Source organism: Dunckerocampus dactyliophorus, chromosome 10, assembly GCF_027744805.1.
Source record: "Dunckerocampus dactyliophorus isolate RoL2022-P2 chromosome 10, RoL_Ddac_1.1, whole genome shotgun sequence".
Classification (NCBI taxonomy): domain Eukaryota; kingdom Metazoa; phylum Chordata; class Actinopteri; order Syngnathiformes; family Syngnathidae; genus Dunckerocampus; species Dunckerocampus dactyliophorus.
In genome coordinates this window covers 23,880,192-23,899,315 of record NC_072828.1, presented here as the reverse complement: position 1 = coordinate 23,899,315, position 19,124 = coordinate 23,880,192, and the positions used below count along the sequence as shown (strand labels likewise).

The following is a 19,124-nucleotide window of genomic DNA, read 5'->3' as shown; positions in this document are numbered from 1 at the left end:
CCCGTCCTGTCCTTTATTCCCCCCCTGGACTAAGAGCTGTGCTGCTCATTAGGGTTATTTGCGGTCACAGAACATCTTCTCCGTTGGGATGACATTGTTTTTTGTAATTTCATTGCTTTATTAACCCTAACTGTTTTTTCAAAACAATACTGACAGGCTGACAATGTTCACGGCAGGTCATGAAGCGAACTTGCAAAACAACCAGCCTGTTGCATATACTTGTTTTACAAACCCATTGAGACTATAAAATGTGAAGTAGGAGTTGTTCAAAGGTGGTAAACGTACAGTAGATGTGCTACAATCAATTAGATAGATTTCCTGTTGATGTCTTTTATTAGACGTAGTGGCTGGAGTATGAAGGGGGAGGCACAGCCTATTCTGTAATGCCTGGATATTGAGCAAATGATTGACAAAAAGGTAATTTTTTACTGATTCAAGTTTCATTTTAAGTTTTGGGTAAAAAGCTTTTGTTTGGTTTATACTAGGGATGAGCCGGATACTCGTTTTTAGATGAGTATCCGTTACAGACAATGCATTTTTGCCAAGTACGAGCATGAAACGAGCACAGCTTGTCATTATCCGTATTATCCTTGGGTAACTACCTATGTATTCACTCTTGATGCTCTGTGATTGGCCAGTCACAAACAGCGACCGCCCCTCCCTAGACAGACTCCCTACAGCCAGAGAGAGGAGTATGTGGTGCATTTGACAAGACAGAGTTGAAAACGGCTTGTGTCATGTTGGTCACTGCCTCTACTCCGGATGTTTTTTGTTTTTTGTAGGTTTTCCTCAGCTCAGCTTGTATCTGAAGTTACTTGGTAAACTTGTTTCGTTACGTACATGCTGCATTTGACAAGCGAGAGCTGTAAACGACTCGTGTTGCATCGGTCACTGCCGGGTGTTTTTGTTGTTTTTTCGTCTGCTTGCTTCTAATTTGGCTGGTGATATAAAGTCATTTGGAAAACTTTGCTCATAGTACTGAATGCGGAGCTTTTGAGAAAACTACAGTGAACAAGGCTGACAGATTATTTCCCTGTTTGCCATCACTGGATGTTTGCATGAATCACCAACTTCACACAGATCATTAAAAAATAATTAAATAATAATCTCACAGATCACTTACACATGTAGCTTAATAATAAACAATAAATATAGCAACTTCTGATCAATCAATGTCAATTTCAGACTTAAAATAATGTACCAATTTAAGATCTATACAAAAGGTAAAATAGGTTAAATAAGTCATAACATAGCATAACATAACATAATAAAAATCATGTTGGTATGTGTGCTTGCTTGTTACCAGCATCAACGTTGTGAATGGATTTAGATGTAATTTGATGTGTAGCTGCGGTGTGACCAAAGGACAAATCAATTAACTTTTGTTGATCATGTGGAAAATTCCACAACAATATGAGGGCACAGACACACACAGAGTGTGGCTGATCCATGAGAGATGTGGCTGCTGTTGACTGCAGCCACATCTAATTCGGGCTGCCAAAATGAATGTGTTAATCCAGATTAATTTGTTTGCATGATTAATTGGAAAATTTTACATGCACAATGACTCAAAAGCCCACAGTTCCAACTGCAACGCTATGTGCCGGCAGAACCAACTCAAATGAGAACGACTGTAAGCAACATATTGGCCCTCTGGATGGGAAGTTCGAGTACAAAAAACCCCCAAGACAGAACGTAGTTTGCACACACATCAACACGAAAAAGTATTTGTTTGGGATTCTTCTGGAAGTACTTTGGCGGCTAATTAATATCATCAAGGACATGGCCTTTACAAAAGTAAAGCATTGTTGCATCTCAGGATGCATTGTACAAGGCACTATCAAGAAGCAGAAAAAATAAAAACACATCACAGTTAATAATGGATGGGTGTTAATCACGATTAATCTAAATTAATCTGACAGTTAAATAGGTAACAACCCCTGGCTGTTGTATTGTTAAATTCATCGTTATTGCTAGGCAGTGTAAAACAAAAACAAACAATATATTATTTAAACATGCACACAGTGACTTCTTGTTCAGTGCAACTGTAAGCTTCAGAATAAAAGCATGGCCATATTAACCTGGATTCTACCACAGCAACGAAATGCACACATTTATTGTTTGATTTTTAGCCTCTGGAAGAAAAATTTCTACATGTAATTGTATTATTATAGTGAAGACATGCAATGAAAATAACGCAGTAGCTCTGTTCAGATAAGTGGATAAAATATGATGAAAACCGAATAAAAAAATATGCACAAATGGAGGAAAGTCATGCCAACAAAAATCCTTTGGTATTGCCCATTTCCTTATGTCTTTGGTGAAAGTCACAAGTAAATGTGCCAGCAATGGTTAGTATTGGTTATATCAACACCCTCTTATGCCGACATGAGTCAGCCAGTCTGAGGGGCATCGACTTAAACAAGTTTGAGGGTGTTAGATATCTGTACTGTTCAGGAGGTTACAAACAGTTGTGATGAAGCAACTGTTGTGCCAGTGGTGATTAAGATGCCCTAGATTCTTAATTTTCAATGGTTTAATCAGCGCGTGATATTTATATTGATGTGATATTTAGCCTCTAGCCCTCAAACTTTTAAATCCCCCTTTGTGCCCTGTGGAGGTTTCCAAGTTTGTGATTATAGCTATGAAGTTGATCAAACTGTACACAGCAGAAAGTGATATATATTGCAGAGGCCACAGAGTAATACGCTGGAAGGGCAGATTGCATGCGTCTTGTGTTGCTTGCCTGACTGTTGTGTGCAGAACCTCCATCACATTGCATTGATTTCATCTGTGATTTTAGACTTCGTTCCGTGTAATCAGAGCAGAGTCAGTAACCATCCTCCTGTGCGTCATTGATATTATGAAAGCAAATGCATTTGGTCAGTCTGTCCTTTTAATCCTGTGTGACTGTGCAAACTAGGTTTTTTTTTGTAGTTGCTAAGCAAATCCAGGAGAAATCCAAAAACCGTGTTGAGGAATGCAGTGTGAAGTTTCTCCTGATTACCCACTTGACCACCTCCATATAAGACAAAAGGAATGAAAGTATGTCATACAGCTCATAATAGGAGAATCGGACAATGATGAACATTCGAATTTTGCACCAAGCAAAAATGCACAGCAGCCCACAGCTAACATTATTAATGCTCACCTCTGTGCATTTGCACACAGCGTTAACATTTGTGAACAAGGACAAGGTGAAAAGAAGAGTAGAAAATACACGTCATCCACAATGCAACATACAACACAACAAAGTCTTCGACGACACGCGCAACTTTCAGGGAGAGAGCACATTTCACGTCTTACCTCGTCCACACGTTTCTGATGTGGACACACGGCGACGTGACTACGTCACCACACTCACACACCACTCGCACCATACAAAACTAGTACATATTAAAATATGTACACATACAAAATATAACAGTAATGCTTTAAGTGTTTTGGTGAAATGAACAATAGTTTTTAAACTAATTAAATCAGCGTAATCAAGTATTTTATAATCACTAAGAAAATAACGCTCAATATATTACGGATATGAAATATGGTTATTGACCATTTGAGTTCATACATTTAAAAAATAATACAGCATGTGACGCCGCAGAAGCGCTGTCATAAAAATTTGGAATGGAGGAATAGACGTAGTCTCGCGCATGTGCAGAACCGATGGCGTTTTCCCGTATGGATCGTGTAGTGACAAGTCCAACTCATCAACAGGTGAGCAGCCACACATGGTTGGATGCCAAAAGTATGTTATATTGATACTAATGTCACCCCAGTTGGAGTCTGCTCTCAATTGAGCACCATTCGAGTTCTTATTTTATTTCTACTTCCATTCCCTGAACATATTTATTTGGTAAGTGAAAAAGGGCAACCATTATTATCCAGTAAAACAAAAAAAGCAGGTTGCCACCAACTCTGTGACTCCGGTCTCCTGGAGTCAGCTTCTGCTCTCATCTCATTTTTAGACTGTCCTGCTGGTCTCAGTTCATAGCTGTTTTGATGGTTGTCAGGTGTTTGGTCACACTGTATTTGTGGAACAGCATCAGTGCTGGTCAGCCCCTGGGCTGTATAGCCGACTGAAGATTGTTGAGAGAGTGAATTTTATGCAGCTCTGCAATGGGTAAACAACGCATTAACATTAACAAAAGAGTTCACAGCTGGAGATGACAGATAAAAGCTTAGCCCTGGGTTCTCTGCTAGAGGCATCCCAGAGTATTTCTGGAGAAAGTAATTTTCATTTTTCTATTTTTACAAAATTTGTCACATACTACAATGCACAGTATTTTAAACCTTCGGAAATGACCAACCATCCTATGCATATGTTGGACCATACCATCTGGTATAAATGACATAAACACTACTGTACTACTGTACTGTACTGTATGTAACACAACAACCCCAACAGGTACATTTTGGTGAGGATCTGGATAAAGGGGCTAACACAGGAGCATATAGCATCAAATGAATGTTGGACTCCCCAGAATCATAACTGCACCCCATTTTTTTTGTTTGTCCTCCTCCATGAACCAGAAAGCATCCATCCATCCATCCATCCATCCATCCATCCATTCCATTTCCCTCCGCTTATCCGGATCCGGGTCGCGGGGGCAGCAGTCTCAATAGGGAAGCCCAGACATCCCGGTCCCCGGCCACCTCCTCCAGCTCCACCGGGAGGACACCAAGGCGTTCCCAGGCCAGCTGTGAGAAATAAGGTATCCGGACTAGCACCTCAACTGGCTCCTCTTGATGTGAAGGAGCAGCGACTCTACTCTGAACCCCCTCCCAGATGACTGAGTTCCTCACCCTATCTCTTAGGGTGAGTCCAGCCACCCTACGAAAGAAACTCATTTTCAGCCGCTTGTATTTGCGATCTCGTTCTTTGCGTCACGACCCAAAGCTCATGACCGTAGGTGAAGGTGGGAACATTGATCGACCGGTAAATTGAGAGCTTCGCCTTCCGGCTTAGCTCTCTCTTCACCATGATGGCCCGGTACAGCAACCGCATTACTGAGGCTGCGCCGATCCGCCTATCGACTTCACGCTCCAACCTTCACTCACTCGTGGGTAAGACCCCGAGATATTTGAACTCCTCCACCTGGGGCAGGACCTCATTCCCAACCCAGAGGGAGCAATACCCCCTTTTCCGACCGAGAACCATGGCCTTGGATTTGGAGGTGCTGAGTATCATCCCAGAAGCTTCACACTCCGATGCAAACAGCCCCAGGAAACGCTGAAGGTCACAGCCCGATGAGGCCATCAGGACCACATCATCTTTTTTGTGACGACTTCCACGCAATTTTGAAGAGACGTGTCAGCCAAGTCAGTCCCTCAACATTCAGAGCCTTGAGGAATTCAGGGCAAAACTCATCCACACCCGGAGCTTTGCCACTGGGGAGCGTTTTGACTACCCCAGATACCTCTGCCACGGTGATGGAACTATCTGCGTCTGTGTCCTCTGACTCTGCTTCCTCTATGGAAGGTATTTCAGTGAGCTTGAGAATGGCCTCAAAGTATTCCTTCCACCATCCAATTATATCCTCAGTCCACGTCCGACCACCAGGCGCTCACCTGCGAGCCCCTCCTCTTGTGCGGCCCCTCCTCTTGTTTTTATTCATAGGGTCTTCTGACTCACTCTTGGTCTGGCCCGTCACCTCGGACCTGTTTGCCGTGAGAGATCCTACCAGGGGCACATAGCCCCAGACAATATAGCTCCTAGCATCACTCAGGCACTCAAACCCCTCCATCACGATAAGGTGGTGACTCACGGAGGAGCAGGAAGTATCCTCTTAACTAAATAACAAATGGACAAATACATGGTGGACAAACACATGGTCGTGTGCCATGTTGGAGCTCTGCGCTCTACTCAATGGCATTCTTGTTACAGTGGTGCCACAGTGCTACAGTAAGTCTGAAGGCTTATGTTTTGTTGTTAAAACCAGAAGTAACTGTTATGGATGTAAAATGAGACAGGCAGAAACACTGAATGTCACCCTCAATGTGCCGCCAGGTTGATAACGGAGTAGATGTGTGTGCACTCAGCCGATGACGGTGCCACGACTGTCACATTTACAAAACTCTGAAATGACGATGGTCTGCTCTTTAAGCCGTAAAATTCGGAGGTCTTGCACCCTTGTCTCGGTACGGTCCATCGGCTTTCTCTTTTGTGCGGTCCATGTGTTTGTTCCGTCGTGCGCGATCACATGCAGGTGTCACAAGATTTCGATTTCTGCGCATAAACAAACCGGACGGTATTTTAGACGCTAAACAAGCGGGCGAACGTAAGCCCAGGCAAAATTTTAGCAAAAATCATTATTGTATGAGAGCCGCTGGTACAGAAATCTATATGTTGTATGTAAGCTGTTTTTTACTTTGCTATACAGCAAAAAAAATATTTTGTCAGAGATTCGATGCAGAATTTTAACTTGAATTCAGAAGTCTATTATTTATTTGTGAATAATGGCAGTTTTTTTTATGTTGGTTACTCAGAATATGCTGAAGTTTATTCATTTTATACGTGCTGCCACAGGTGCACTTTTACTTTTCCTGCTGGTTCTGTGCAATGGGAAATATGTAGGTAAATGTGTGTTGGTAGAGATTCTCAACCCTCTTGTTAACCGAAAAACGCGCTAGCCGGAGCAGACGTTAACTGAGGTACCACTGTATAAAGTATGTGGTCATTAAATGATTGCTGAAACAACATTCTATATCTAATGGTGGCCTGCCTACAGCATTTTGTCAAATGGTCTTGCTGCTTTTCATATCCATTTCCTAATGTTTCAGAGTAAAAAAAGATCGCAATAGTCAATATGTGAATGAATGATTAAGAAAATAAACTGCATGTGTCTTAAATCTGCATTTGATAGAAACTGGCCTTATTTGTTTGAAGGTCACTGACTGTGATTCTCTTTTCAGATGAATTTGTGTCTTCAGAAGGTTAATTTGCATGATGCTACAAAGACTCCAGACTGTCATATCAATTGCTTAGTTCAGTAGACTTGCAACATCATCTCCTTTACATGCTTAAGTTTATCATTTCCATTCATTCGCTGCTGTCTGAAATCCACTGAGCTAAGTGAGTCAGGAGGAAACGCTGCATTGATCGCGTTTAAGCTTCTCTTCTAAAGGCGCAGGGAATCAAAGCTGCCTCAGTCGTTAATGGTATCTTCCTCTGCTTGCCATCGAGGCTGCAGGGAAATGGTAGGAATGATGTACTAATGCACAATAATTACTGGCTCCTCCGCTTATTGATTTCCCTCACTCTTATCTTTCCCATCAAACAGAGAATCACACAATCACACAGATTGGTTAGGTCACAGCTGTCAAATTGTACTGAAGTAGCTGGATTGATTTGATTTTGTTGCTATAGTGCTCAGAAACATTTCTGATGGTCTCACTTTAACAATGTGGGATTAGAATTATAAAGGAGCCCCAAAGGCAGTGACAGAAAATGGAGCCAAACTCACTCTTCTCACTTTAAGACCTCTCCTGTAATTCACTCAAACTCCATAACCAAGGTCCAAATAGGCGTGATTTAGAAAAAAAATGCCATTATGACCAGAATTTACTGCACTTGAAGCTTATACGGTGAAATGTATTGTTAGATGCCTATACAGCAAGGATGGGCAAACGTTTTGACTTGCGGGCTGCATTGAGTTAACATAATTGACCGGGGGACCAGACTATAAAGTCGTACTTGTTTATTGCGATTAATTGGTTCCAGACTGGACCGTGATAAGTGAATTTACGCAAAGTAGGATTCAATATTAATGAATGCAATATTTTTGTAGTCAGAGCATAGAAAACCTGCTTGAGCTCATGAGCTCCCTCTGGCTGCCATTGGCCATTGAACTGCTGTACTGGGAATAATGCATTATGGGAAAAAGTTAAAATAGTGGCTGGTTTTTATTTTGAACTCGTATTGGTACTTGTTTTGTATATTTCTTAGCTACCTTTTGAGTGTTAAGTTGCTGTGTGATGATTTTAGCCTTCTATCTAAGATGACACAGTGAGTCAGACTGTTATATAGAGTAATAACCTCCTGCGATTACACTAGTTCCCTTATAATGATTGGCTCCTGCCGAAGAAAGAGCGACTGTTTCCTCACTGACTCGCAAGTGGTACAGTATTTAAATGATTAGTTGTAGCTCTGAATTATAGATGTCACAAGATTAGAACATGGTCATAAATTAACTGCACCACTATATATAAGCCACAGGATTTGAGAAAAAGTAGCGTCTTATATACCGGAAATTACAGTGCATATATATTAGGGCTGTCAAAGTTAATGCGTTAATAACGCTTTAACAGAAGTTCCCTTTAACGGCACTATTTTTGACGTGCGATTAATGTGCACACACCCTGTTTGACCCACGGCCCACATCATTGTCACTCGACGACAGCGAGGAACATTCAGCGACACTTCGGACATCACAACACTGTGTGTTTGTTTGGTCTAAGTAAATAAACAGAAAGACAAAGAAAAACAGTAAGCGGATATTCCTATCACTCACTAGCGTAACTCTTACTGCGGAAGTACAATTTGCTGCATTTAAGTATGTTGAGAAATCCCAGAAATTATAATCTACACTCAAAACAGTGCAGTCAAGCTAAAAAATGATATGGTGTCTTTGAATGCAACCTCTCAAACCCCTCAACCCCTCAAAACCCCTATAAAATTGTGTCTTGTCGTTTATCTTTTTGTTAATAAAATACAGTTTAAAAAAAGGGAATATTTGAATTTGCAAACGTTGAATAATCAGGATGAATTATTTGAAAATGGATTAATTTGATTAAAATGTTTAATCATTTGACAGCCCTAATACATACATATACATATATTACTGTATGGACACACATTTTGGGACACTAATTAAACCTGCAGAATGGAACCTTGAGAGTGGCTGCTCGTGTGAGTTTTCATATTGTTCTGTGTAGTGTAATCTGCTTTCTGTTTTCTTGTGAGTTTATCAGAAACCCTTCCTCCACATTGGCAGGTGGCCACTGTGCAACAAGGAAGCCTGCTTGCTGCACAAAGGCTGCTATTCATACGACTGTACTCATCATCACCACTGCCTTATTCATAATATGTAATCCCCATATGAGACTATTCCATTCAGCCTGAGGGAATAGTGTGTGTGTCTGCTTGGCATGTAATGGATTCAACACAGTTCTGGTTTGTTACCTGGCTGAATATAGACAGCTCCTGTTCTGTTTTCACCTTGGCTTTATAAAAGATAACATAGATAAATCCCTAATGGTTTTGCAATGTCAACCTAATAAAGCGGCTAATGGTGGATGAACAGAGTGATGCAAAAGGAAAGAGAGACGACAGTGAAGTGGTACTCATACTGTGCTGTCTTGCTGTTTTTCACTCAGCTTCCTTTCTGTCTGTTTTGCTGACCATTGCCTGGTGTTGCTTGCAAGTGCATCCCTCAGGTGGTCTCGGCTGGGTCCACCTGTCTGGTGGACTGCGTTCACACTTGACCAAACAAACTGTACCAGCAGAACACCAAAGGCCGTATACTGAAAAATCGAAGGATGCAATGGCCACTTTGATATTTTGTACACCGACACATGTCGACGTGCTCAGAATTTATATATAGTTAAAAAAAATGCATTTCAGCTTTGAGATATAGGTGAAACACTAGTAAGATGACATTATTTTCCCCAATAATACACTCCTGATCAAAATGCTAAAACCAGTTGAAAAATTGCAAGAATTTACATGTTGCAGTGTTGGATGTGAAGGAGGTTCTAAGTAGAGCTTCAAAATGAACAAAAAGAATAAATGGGAGTGAGACAAAACATTTTTTGAATGAGCAATTTATTGCAAGCAACCATTAAAATGTAATAGTATGATATTGGTGTGAAATCAGTATTGTTATCAAATTATCAAATTATTATTGTAAAATTAATGCATTTTTTTCAGTTTGTATTGGTTTTCTTGTTAAATTATATTTTTACAACGTGCCGCGGGTCGCAAATGGCCCTCAGAGCAAAACAGACTAGACTTTGTTTTAACTAAACCAAAAATGACTAGTGTGAATGAGGAGTATTTTTGTAGGGGCAAACTTGGAATGAAGAGCAGACTTGATTACGGGCATATTGAAACGCAACGGGAAACTTGTTCTTTCACATTCGTCATTAAAATGGAACATTCATTACAGCCTTCTTGATATACATTCAGATTTTCTTTCGTCATGTGCCAATGGTTTTGACGCTGTTTGTACTACTACTGAACTGCTAAAATAGGTTTTCACAAAAAAAAAAAAAACAACCCTTCTGTGTGGATGTTGAGTTAGCGGAGCATCGGCACTCTTTCACTCTGGCGTTATTGTATTTTTTTTTTTTTTACATTTCCATTTCCGAAGGAAGTGTATTATCAAATAACAATTAAACCTCACTAATAAGGGAAGCAGGCAAAGGGATGAAACTAGCAGGGATGGCCAAAAAAAAACATAAAAAATGAGTGCTATTGTATAGAAGTGAATGATTGATGGTGCATAATGCGTTGCCAGTGGAACAGAAAGACATGGCATGGATTGTTTGTCCAAATGCCTGCAAAAAATTAATAGTCATCACTTCTTTATCCAAAAAATGAAAGTTGTAGTTTGTCATGCGTCATCTTTGAGGGTGGAACATTTATTTTAGACATTTCAGTCGAGCAGTTTCATTTGATGACTCACTGCATTGTATCCTGCAGTTCAGTCTGTCTGTGTTAATGTGTTTGTGTCTGTGTATCTTTCTCTATATGGTGCAGATCTGTAAGGAAACTCTTCATCAGCAATGTTGGCTGATACTTTCAGAGTGTAAAGCGGCAGAAACGATTCTCATTAAGCATATTTTGGGAGCCTCTTTTGAGTGATGTCTATGTTGAGGGTCATTTGTTTCATTTACAGCCACTAACCCCCTAGCCATTGTTGTCTGATGGGAGTTCTATTGGTCTCTGGCTTCATTATTGATGTGTCTTGGTGTCTGTCTGATTCTATTATTGTGCATAGATGAAAGTTTTTACCATGGAAAACATTTTTTGGTTTCACAAGTCTGCCACCGTGCCCAGCCTCCTGTTACCGGGCACATTTCCAAGAGATCTTTTTTTTCGACGTGGATTTTTACATCCTCATACCAGTGCACCAAACTTGGTATTCCGGCCTCAAAGATGACATTTTGTTTCCCCCAGAGACCGAATGCTATATTTAGACATTGAGAAGAACGACATCATTTTGTTCTTTGCTGCGCTTTTACATTCTGATTTTATTCATATTTTCTATTAAGAGTCGGGATGATGGATGTGCATGGCGGGGTTACGGTCTACTCGTACTAATACATGCCGTTGACAAGATGATATGCGGAGGCTGTTTTCCTGCGGCCGTAACCCAGGCCAAGCTGAAACTCAGCTTTCAACCTCCGACGTCAATTCCTGTTCGTCCCTCACTCAGCTCCTCTATCACCGGAACGGTTTTATTTATGACTTAAATGGCTTATTTACTCTTATTGTGTCTACTAGGTTGGATCATACGAGTGCAAAGGTGATTATAGTTGTGTTATTTCATGTCTAGAGGACTCTAATGATGTTTGAACTGTATTTAGAAGATCGTTAACAGGTTTTGTTTGCTCTAACTACAAAAGTATTCCATTTATAAATAAGGAATCCTGAACGGAAATTCACTAATCATGGTCGGATCTGGAACCAATTAACCGTGATAACCGTAACGAGACATTACTGTATAAGCTGGGCAACAATGGCAGCCTCCTCAGACGTTTGCATAGATGCTAACTTCGCAACAGTTTTATCAGAACTGGATACTTTATATTTTTCAAAGAAGTTCAACATTGTTTCCAGAAGAAATGATATTTCTTCGATCTTCACCGACTCTGAAGTGGTAGAAATTTAGAGAAAACATTTACATTCTTACTTAAGTTAAGTGCCACATTTACCAATACAGCCGCAAATTTGCTGATTTTTGGTCAAAACACTTATTATTTATTTATTTGTTGTCTGAAAAAAAAAAGTATATTTTCTTTGTTGTTGCATAAAACACATCCCATTCACCATAAGTCAGTAATAATTTATAAATGCATGATAATACAGGTCAAATATAATACATACATGATCCACTGCTTAAAAAAAGCCCACAATTTTTACATTTTTATGTCTTTATGTTTCACTGATTAATGTTTTTTCGTCAAGCACTGACATTTCACACTTTGTTCTGCGGTTCTTGAAGGCACCATGTGCTGTGACTGGCTACAAAGTGACTCTGATTCTCTAAATCTGTTCATCGGTCATCTTATCGTACATTATCATTCATTTGTGGTGAGTTCCCATATATTTCATACTTTAAATGCATTTAATAAGTGTGTAAGGCAAACTTAGATATTTTATATGTTTTTTTTATTACCTTAAATTACGAACTATTGAGTACACCTGATTATAAGGCGCACCCACCAACTTGTCTATAAGCCGCAGATGTCCACATTGTACCATGGGATATCACACTATAAACCTTGCAATTCTACCCAGACTCGGTGTTCCCAGCGTCACTTGTTAGCTCCGTTGACGAGACGTGAGACGCTTTTTTTCATCGGAGTTCAAGCAGAAGCTGTAGTAATCTGTAGTAATCCTACACTTGTTGAAACTTACTTAAGATTTGTCATATCAAAACATGATCGCTGCATAAAACTTCAGAATGTGATATAAGCATCCATTTCAGAAAGTCACTACTTCCTGACTCTGCACTGTAAGCAACATGGGAACTGTATTTGTTTTAGCCATTAATTTGGCGCATCATTGTTTAAGCCGCAGGGTTCAAAGCATGTGAAAAAAGCAGTGGTATTTGTGGTACTCATTTTTCGCCGTTTGCTTGTGGGCTACTGTATTCTACTTTGCGTTGTACATCCTTTAGGACTGTGATCTGATCTCAGATAACTCAAGTGTCTGTTGAAAATGTATGGCTTGTAAAGTTTTAGGTATTCATCATAAAATAAGTGCATTAGTATTCTTTAAAACCAAGCACAACTCAATATTTAAACTCTACCGGTATGGAACATGAAAGAAAATTGCTGCAGTCACGCATAAACACACTTATCAAGCCGACCCACGCGGCAGTCAAGGACTTCTAGAGTCTGTGACCTTCATTTTACAGCTTCATAGCTGGCTTCGACCTATTAATCTGCCACTTTCCATCTCAGGCTCATGGCCAAGCACACACACCTGAATGGTAAACCACATACACAGAAAACAGAAATGACCCCGAGAGAAACTCAGATCACAGAGAAACACCCTTATCATGATGCTTGGCGGATCTGCCATAACTTTACCCAGGATGTCTCTCGCTGAGAGTAATACAGATGATATCTGTAGAGGTCTATACTGTTCAGCAGCATTGATACCAATAGGGGGCAGTACACTGACAAAAAATTAGCTTATGAACACTGTCAGAACCATAATTATCAATACAGTGGCTTTCTTTCACATCCCAAAAACATGTTAGGTTAACTGGAGACTCTAAATTGTCCACAGGTGTGAATGTGAGTGTCAATGTTTGTCTATATGAGCCCTGTGAGTGACCCTGCCTCTCACTCGAAGTCAACTGGGATAGCTTCCAGCTCACACGTGGCCCAAATCAGGACAAGCAGTGTAGAAAATGAAATGCCTGTACCCGAAGTAGAAGAAGAGCTAAGGGCAAACGAGCATAAGCTAGAATTTGTCAATTTGTCAACAGATGAGGAAGTTTAAGCAATCTGCTGATATCAATCGACATCTCTCCCCCCAAAATGAATGAATGTGACTTAACGTGACCTCTCCTTGCTCTTTGTGTTCGGTCAGGTGATTAGCTCATCAACGAGTGATTCATTATGCGTTCATTTTGGAACAAAAGCCTTGTGACCACCCTCTAGGTCGGACCTGGGCAAAGTACGGCCTGCGGGCCACATCTGGCCTTTTGCCTGTCCCTGGAAATTCTAACAAGTTTACTTAATGCATGCATTAAAACGACAGTGCCTTTATTTTGAATGTGTATTTTTTTTGGTCCATGTACCGTACCTAGGCCACTTGTAGGTCCGTTGCCTACATGTGCAAACGTGAGTGTGTAACAGACGCCAGCGGGGATCGCTGTGCAAGTAAACCTCACTCCCAGACGCCTTCAGAGTCATGCTGGACATCGCGTTGACAGCTCGGGCTTTTAGCTTGATGGCTAGCCGCTCAACTCTCATTCTGCGGACCCTGCTTCAAACACGGGTGAAACTCGGGGCTGGCTGGATCAGTTGGGTTACATGTGTGCACACTTTTACCAAAATCATGACTCGCTGACTATTTAGCTTGTTAGCTTAGCTGATAGTACAAAATGGCAATTAAAGAGAGAAGGAGAGTGTTATTGCAGCTGGAACTAGTCAGTGTGTTTCAACAGGCACTCTTATTGCAAATGTTGACCTGAAATGGGAGGAGAAGGCATTCAGAAAGAGTTGTATATACACAGACATAAAGTAATATACGCAAGGTAAAATTTTGGGTTTTTTTTTAGGTTACATTTTCAACATGCACATTATGTTTTCTGTTGCTTTGAGACATTTTCATTGAATAAATCTTTTTTTTTTCCTTTAAGCTTATTTTCCATCGTTTAACCATCGCATTTACTCTTACCAGTTGCATCTTGTCAAAACAATGAATTTTTTTCTGCTTTCATATAGACGTATAAATGAGATTAAGCATAATTTAGTTCAGCCCGTGGGCCCAGCCTCCTTCATATTTTCTCTCTCTGATGTGGCCCCTTTGGAAAATTAATTGCCTACCCAAACTCTAGATGAAACCTCCAACTGACAGTGTTCTTTGAGACAGAAATGAAGAAGCCTTGTGGATGAAAAGGGAAACATCTTCAACCATTCAACCATAGAAAATGAAGCGCAGCTGCTTTAGGGTGCACTCACAGAAGGCAGTCTGTACAGCACTCAAGAGGTTTTAGGGCAGAAAAAAAAAATACCACAAGGATAAAGTCATTATATTGCAATAATGAAGTGAAAGAATAATGGGAATAAAGTGGAAATATTATAAGAATAGAAATGTAACTCAGTTATTTTTGTACTTTCCTTTCAGATAACCAGAATGACTCAGGGAGGTTTTAGTAATGCACTGTGGGATCAGCAGTGGACAAAATTCTAAATTCAAAATTAACCCATGGAAACTACAGTGGAACCTTGGTTAGTGTCATTCATTTGTTCCAGAAGGTCCAACTTAACGGACTAAACGGACGCTAACCGAATACATTTTTCCCATAAGAAATCATGCAAATCCAATAACTCCGTTAATACAAAACACATTTTTATCGTTTTACAAGTATAGTTATTATGGCTGTCAAAGTTAACATGTTCATAATGAGTTATCGGAAATTCCCTTTAATGCCTTCCAATGCCTGTTTGAACCTCGGCCCACATCATAGTTTGAGAAGGCGCAGCGGTGTTGCAGTTAATGTTGCCACAGGCAGGAACAAATAGTGAGCAGAAATTGACAAAGAAAAGGGTACCGTATTTTGAAGGGTAAGTTTAGCTTCAAAGCCCTGGCAGATGGCTGCCTCCACAAGGCCAAAGTTATTTGCATGTGCTGTCGCTGTGATTTGAGTCGTCACCGGAGTTGAGTATCAAATTACACTTGCTGGACTCAGTTGAAGAAATTGCTGGATCACTGCAGGCATTTTTTTGTGTCATTTACACAGTGGTACCTTGGCATACGAGTGTCCCATCTGAGTGTTTTTTAGATGCAAACTGTCTCTCGGCTGCGAACTACAATTTGCTAGCTGCTAGTTACCTACAGGCATAGCTGAAGACAGCTATTTGGAGGTCTTGTGTCACCTTCGCAGGCGGGTACAAAAGTGGAAGTGAGCGAACACACACACACAGCGCTCAACGAGATGGCAGTAACGGCTCACGAGGGAATTTCTTAGTGTTATTATTATTATTTATTAGCGATATAATAGCGTTTGTGCTTGAACGGCTGTGTTTGTCAAAGAGGACCGACTAAAACTTGCATGTTGCAAGACCAGCGGTGTCATACTTCCATGCTGCTGAAGTCGCCAGTGTGATAGCGTATGTGTGTGTCTTTGTAAAAGAGTGTTTTGACGTGAAGTATAAGCTATAGTTTGACCGCATTACAATATATGAGCACGGTCCTAGTTGTGTAAACTACTGACTGTTCTTGAGTACTTTATTTTTTGTAAGTTTCACTTAGTTGGTGGGTGTTTTTGCAAACTTTTATTTGTAATGTTAGTCACAATTAGATTTTAATAACCCAAAAGGGAGCCAAAGAAAGTGCCAGAATTTTGATAAAGAAGGTGAAAAACACTACTAAGTTGAACTAAATTTAAAAAAATAACTCATGCAAAACATGAAGATGGTGTCCATGTTGTGTCTCGCTGCCACATCATGTCTTTGGCAATACTCGCATCAAGAATCAGGTCTAATGAAGGTAAACGTAACCTTAATTGTTTTATGGATGTAAAACTATGAAAACATGTTTTGTGTTACCATTTTTAAGAGTCAACCGCAGATGACATCATAGATGGGCAACGAAGCTGACCTCCGGTTCTTGTTGCCATTTTGTTAGCAAGCTAGCTTCTTTGTAAGAAGCTAAGGATGTTTTGTGATTTAAAAAAAATACATTAAGAACACAGTTGGACTTACACAGTGTATTAATAACACCAAATTGTGCGCTAACCAGAAAGTGTATGCAAACCAAGGAAAAATTGTGGCGTAAATTTTCAATGTTAACTGGAAAACACGCTAACCGTGCAGACGCTAACCGAGGTCACTGCATTGGGATTCATGGAAATGAAGGATAATACTGTATATTGTAATTATGGGGCATAACATGGAAATCTGAAGAACAGCAAATGGTTGTTCGCTGAAAGCCCTGGATTAAAGTACAATTAAAAAATTAGATGCCCAACGTTGTGCTAATGTACTTTGAACTAAACTTTCACAACCGAAAGTTTTGAAACATGTTCCACCCCACTGCAAACCTCACACACAACTATTGTAGTTAACAGCAATGAGTTGAGATCATTTTTTAAGAATCTTTGTTACATGTAACCTATTATCAATCGTTTCTGTAGGGACAAAAAACACCTCCATGACTGGCAGGCGGTGTGGTCTGGAGTGGTCAGTCAAGAACAAAAAAAAACCAAAAAAAAACTCCACACACTCAAACAGTGTTGAGGCTGATAAATTGAAGCACGATGAAAGCATTTAAAGTGGTCTGATTGCCGCTGCAGGATTGTGTTGCCCTCAGCAATGAATACAGGACTCATTAGAATGGCTGTCATGCCGCTGCACTGCCTGCAGCATTTCGGCCAAGGCACAGTGTTGCGGCCAGTCACATTTCAGTATCCGTGAGTACCTCTCAAGATTACCAACTTAGATATCCTTCTCCTTCTCCTATACGTCCTTTTGCAATGTTTGAAAAAGACCTTCAGGGTGGAAGAACAGCGCAGAGCCAGATATGGTTGTCCAAACCTCTTTTGTAAGTACAAAACCAATTATTTTAATAGCAATACTCTTTAACCTCCCTGTCCAGTTCTTTTAATAATTCTTTTCATGTAAATATTTGAAGTTGTCACCCTCACAATGTTACCAATGGCTTAAAAATAAATAGGAAATAAACATTTTGACTATTTATACCTGTATTATAGTGACAATTGGCTTCACATTCCCAAGGGTCTTTTTGTCTGAACAAGCGTTCAACCTTAAGTCTTTTAATTTTAGATTGTGGGGTACAACTGGCTTGATAAAGTGTGTAAAAGTTCTGCTTTATTTGTGATACACAGTAAATGGGTTTAATAGTTTGAGCTGTCTCGACTGTGACGGCAGCTCTTGTCTTAAAAGCCCTAGTTTTTTTTCGACCACTGTCCTGTATATACGCCACAGAAGATGAAGGGGAATTTTTCTGCCTTCAAGGTAGGAACAGAGGCACAAAAGAGACAGGAAAGTGTCCGTTTGAAAATGTATTCCCTCATGTCTAGACGGGAGTGTGAAGAGTAACATCCAAGACTCGCTTGTCTCGTCCTGCTGTGTTGAAAGCAGATGTCACTGTGTAACATACATTACTCAAAAAACAAGGACATATAGGTACAACAAAAACACAGACAAATTTAAAAATCAACAGTAATTTTACAAGAATAAAATATTAACGGAAAAAAGTTCTCTAATGAGAAAAAGTCCTGCGTTTACGAGAATAACGTAATTTTTTGAGGAAAGATAACACCATTTTAATAGCATAAAGTTGAAATATATGAAATATATATATTATATATATATATATATATATATATATATATATATATATATATATATATATATGAAAAGCAAACAAAACAAAATAAAGTTGTAATTTTTGGAAAATTAGGTCGCTTGCGGGTGTTGCTTTTATTTTGTGCAGTGGTAGACGCACGTGCATGCACTTAAGAACTGGGGCTGCCAAAAATAGAACGTTAACGGCAGCAACTCGTTTATTTAATTAATTACGTTCAAATTTTTGGCGTAATGAACGCATGCGCGCCATGTCACGCCTCCGCTCTCCGCTATGACAGCAGATGGAGAAACAATAGTCATCCCTACACAGTCTGACTCTTTTATAACTTTATTCTGACCTGAACACATCAACAGCAGTGCAATTCCGACACCATATACAGTATGTATCGCCAACTCACAAACATGTCTAGTTCTCCTTGGAACGACACTTCCTCGTTGTCACGACAGCGAGGTGCATTCAGCGGCACTCCCAACATCACAACATCTTTATTATACGTGTATGTGTGGTCCAAATGAATAAAAAGACAAAAAACAGTAGGTGGATATTCTTATCGCTAACTAGCGTAACTGCGGAAATGCTCGGAAATCCCAGAAAATACAGCTACACGACGACCAGTGAATTCAACTTAAAAAAACACAACATTGATGATGTTTCTATGCAAGTAGGTGCTGATTTGAAAGATAATGTGCATGCCATTGTATATCTAATATGTCACTCTATTGATGAACTGATGCGTTATAATGGGTGACCAAGTCGGTTGCATTGTGTGCATATGAGGTGTGTTACAATGCCATCTACTGTACGGAGTTGTAATGACAAACTA

The 19,124-nt window shown here is 40.0% G+C and overlaps 1 protein-coding gene across 2 annotated transcripts in view; it reads left to right on the top strand.

The window, feature by feature from the left end:
• Positions 1 to 19,124, top strand: part of ano8b (anoctamin 8b) — a 48,840-nt gene that overhangs the window by 3,980 nt on the left and 25,736 nt on the right. The window contains exon 1 of one of the 2 annotated variants that reach the window (XM_054789491.1): positions 17,361 to 17,512. The exons of the other annotated variant lie outside the window; for it this stretch is intronic. The gene's annotated coding sequence lies outside the window, so the exon portion shown is untranslated. Of the gene's footprint in view, positions 1 to 17,360; positions 17,513 to 19,124 lie in introns of those variants that run through there. 2 annotated transcript variants of the gene reach the window in all.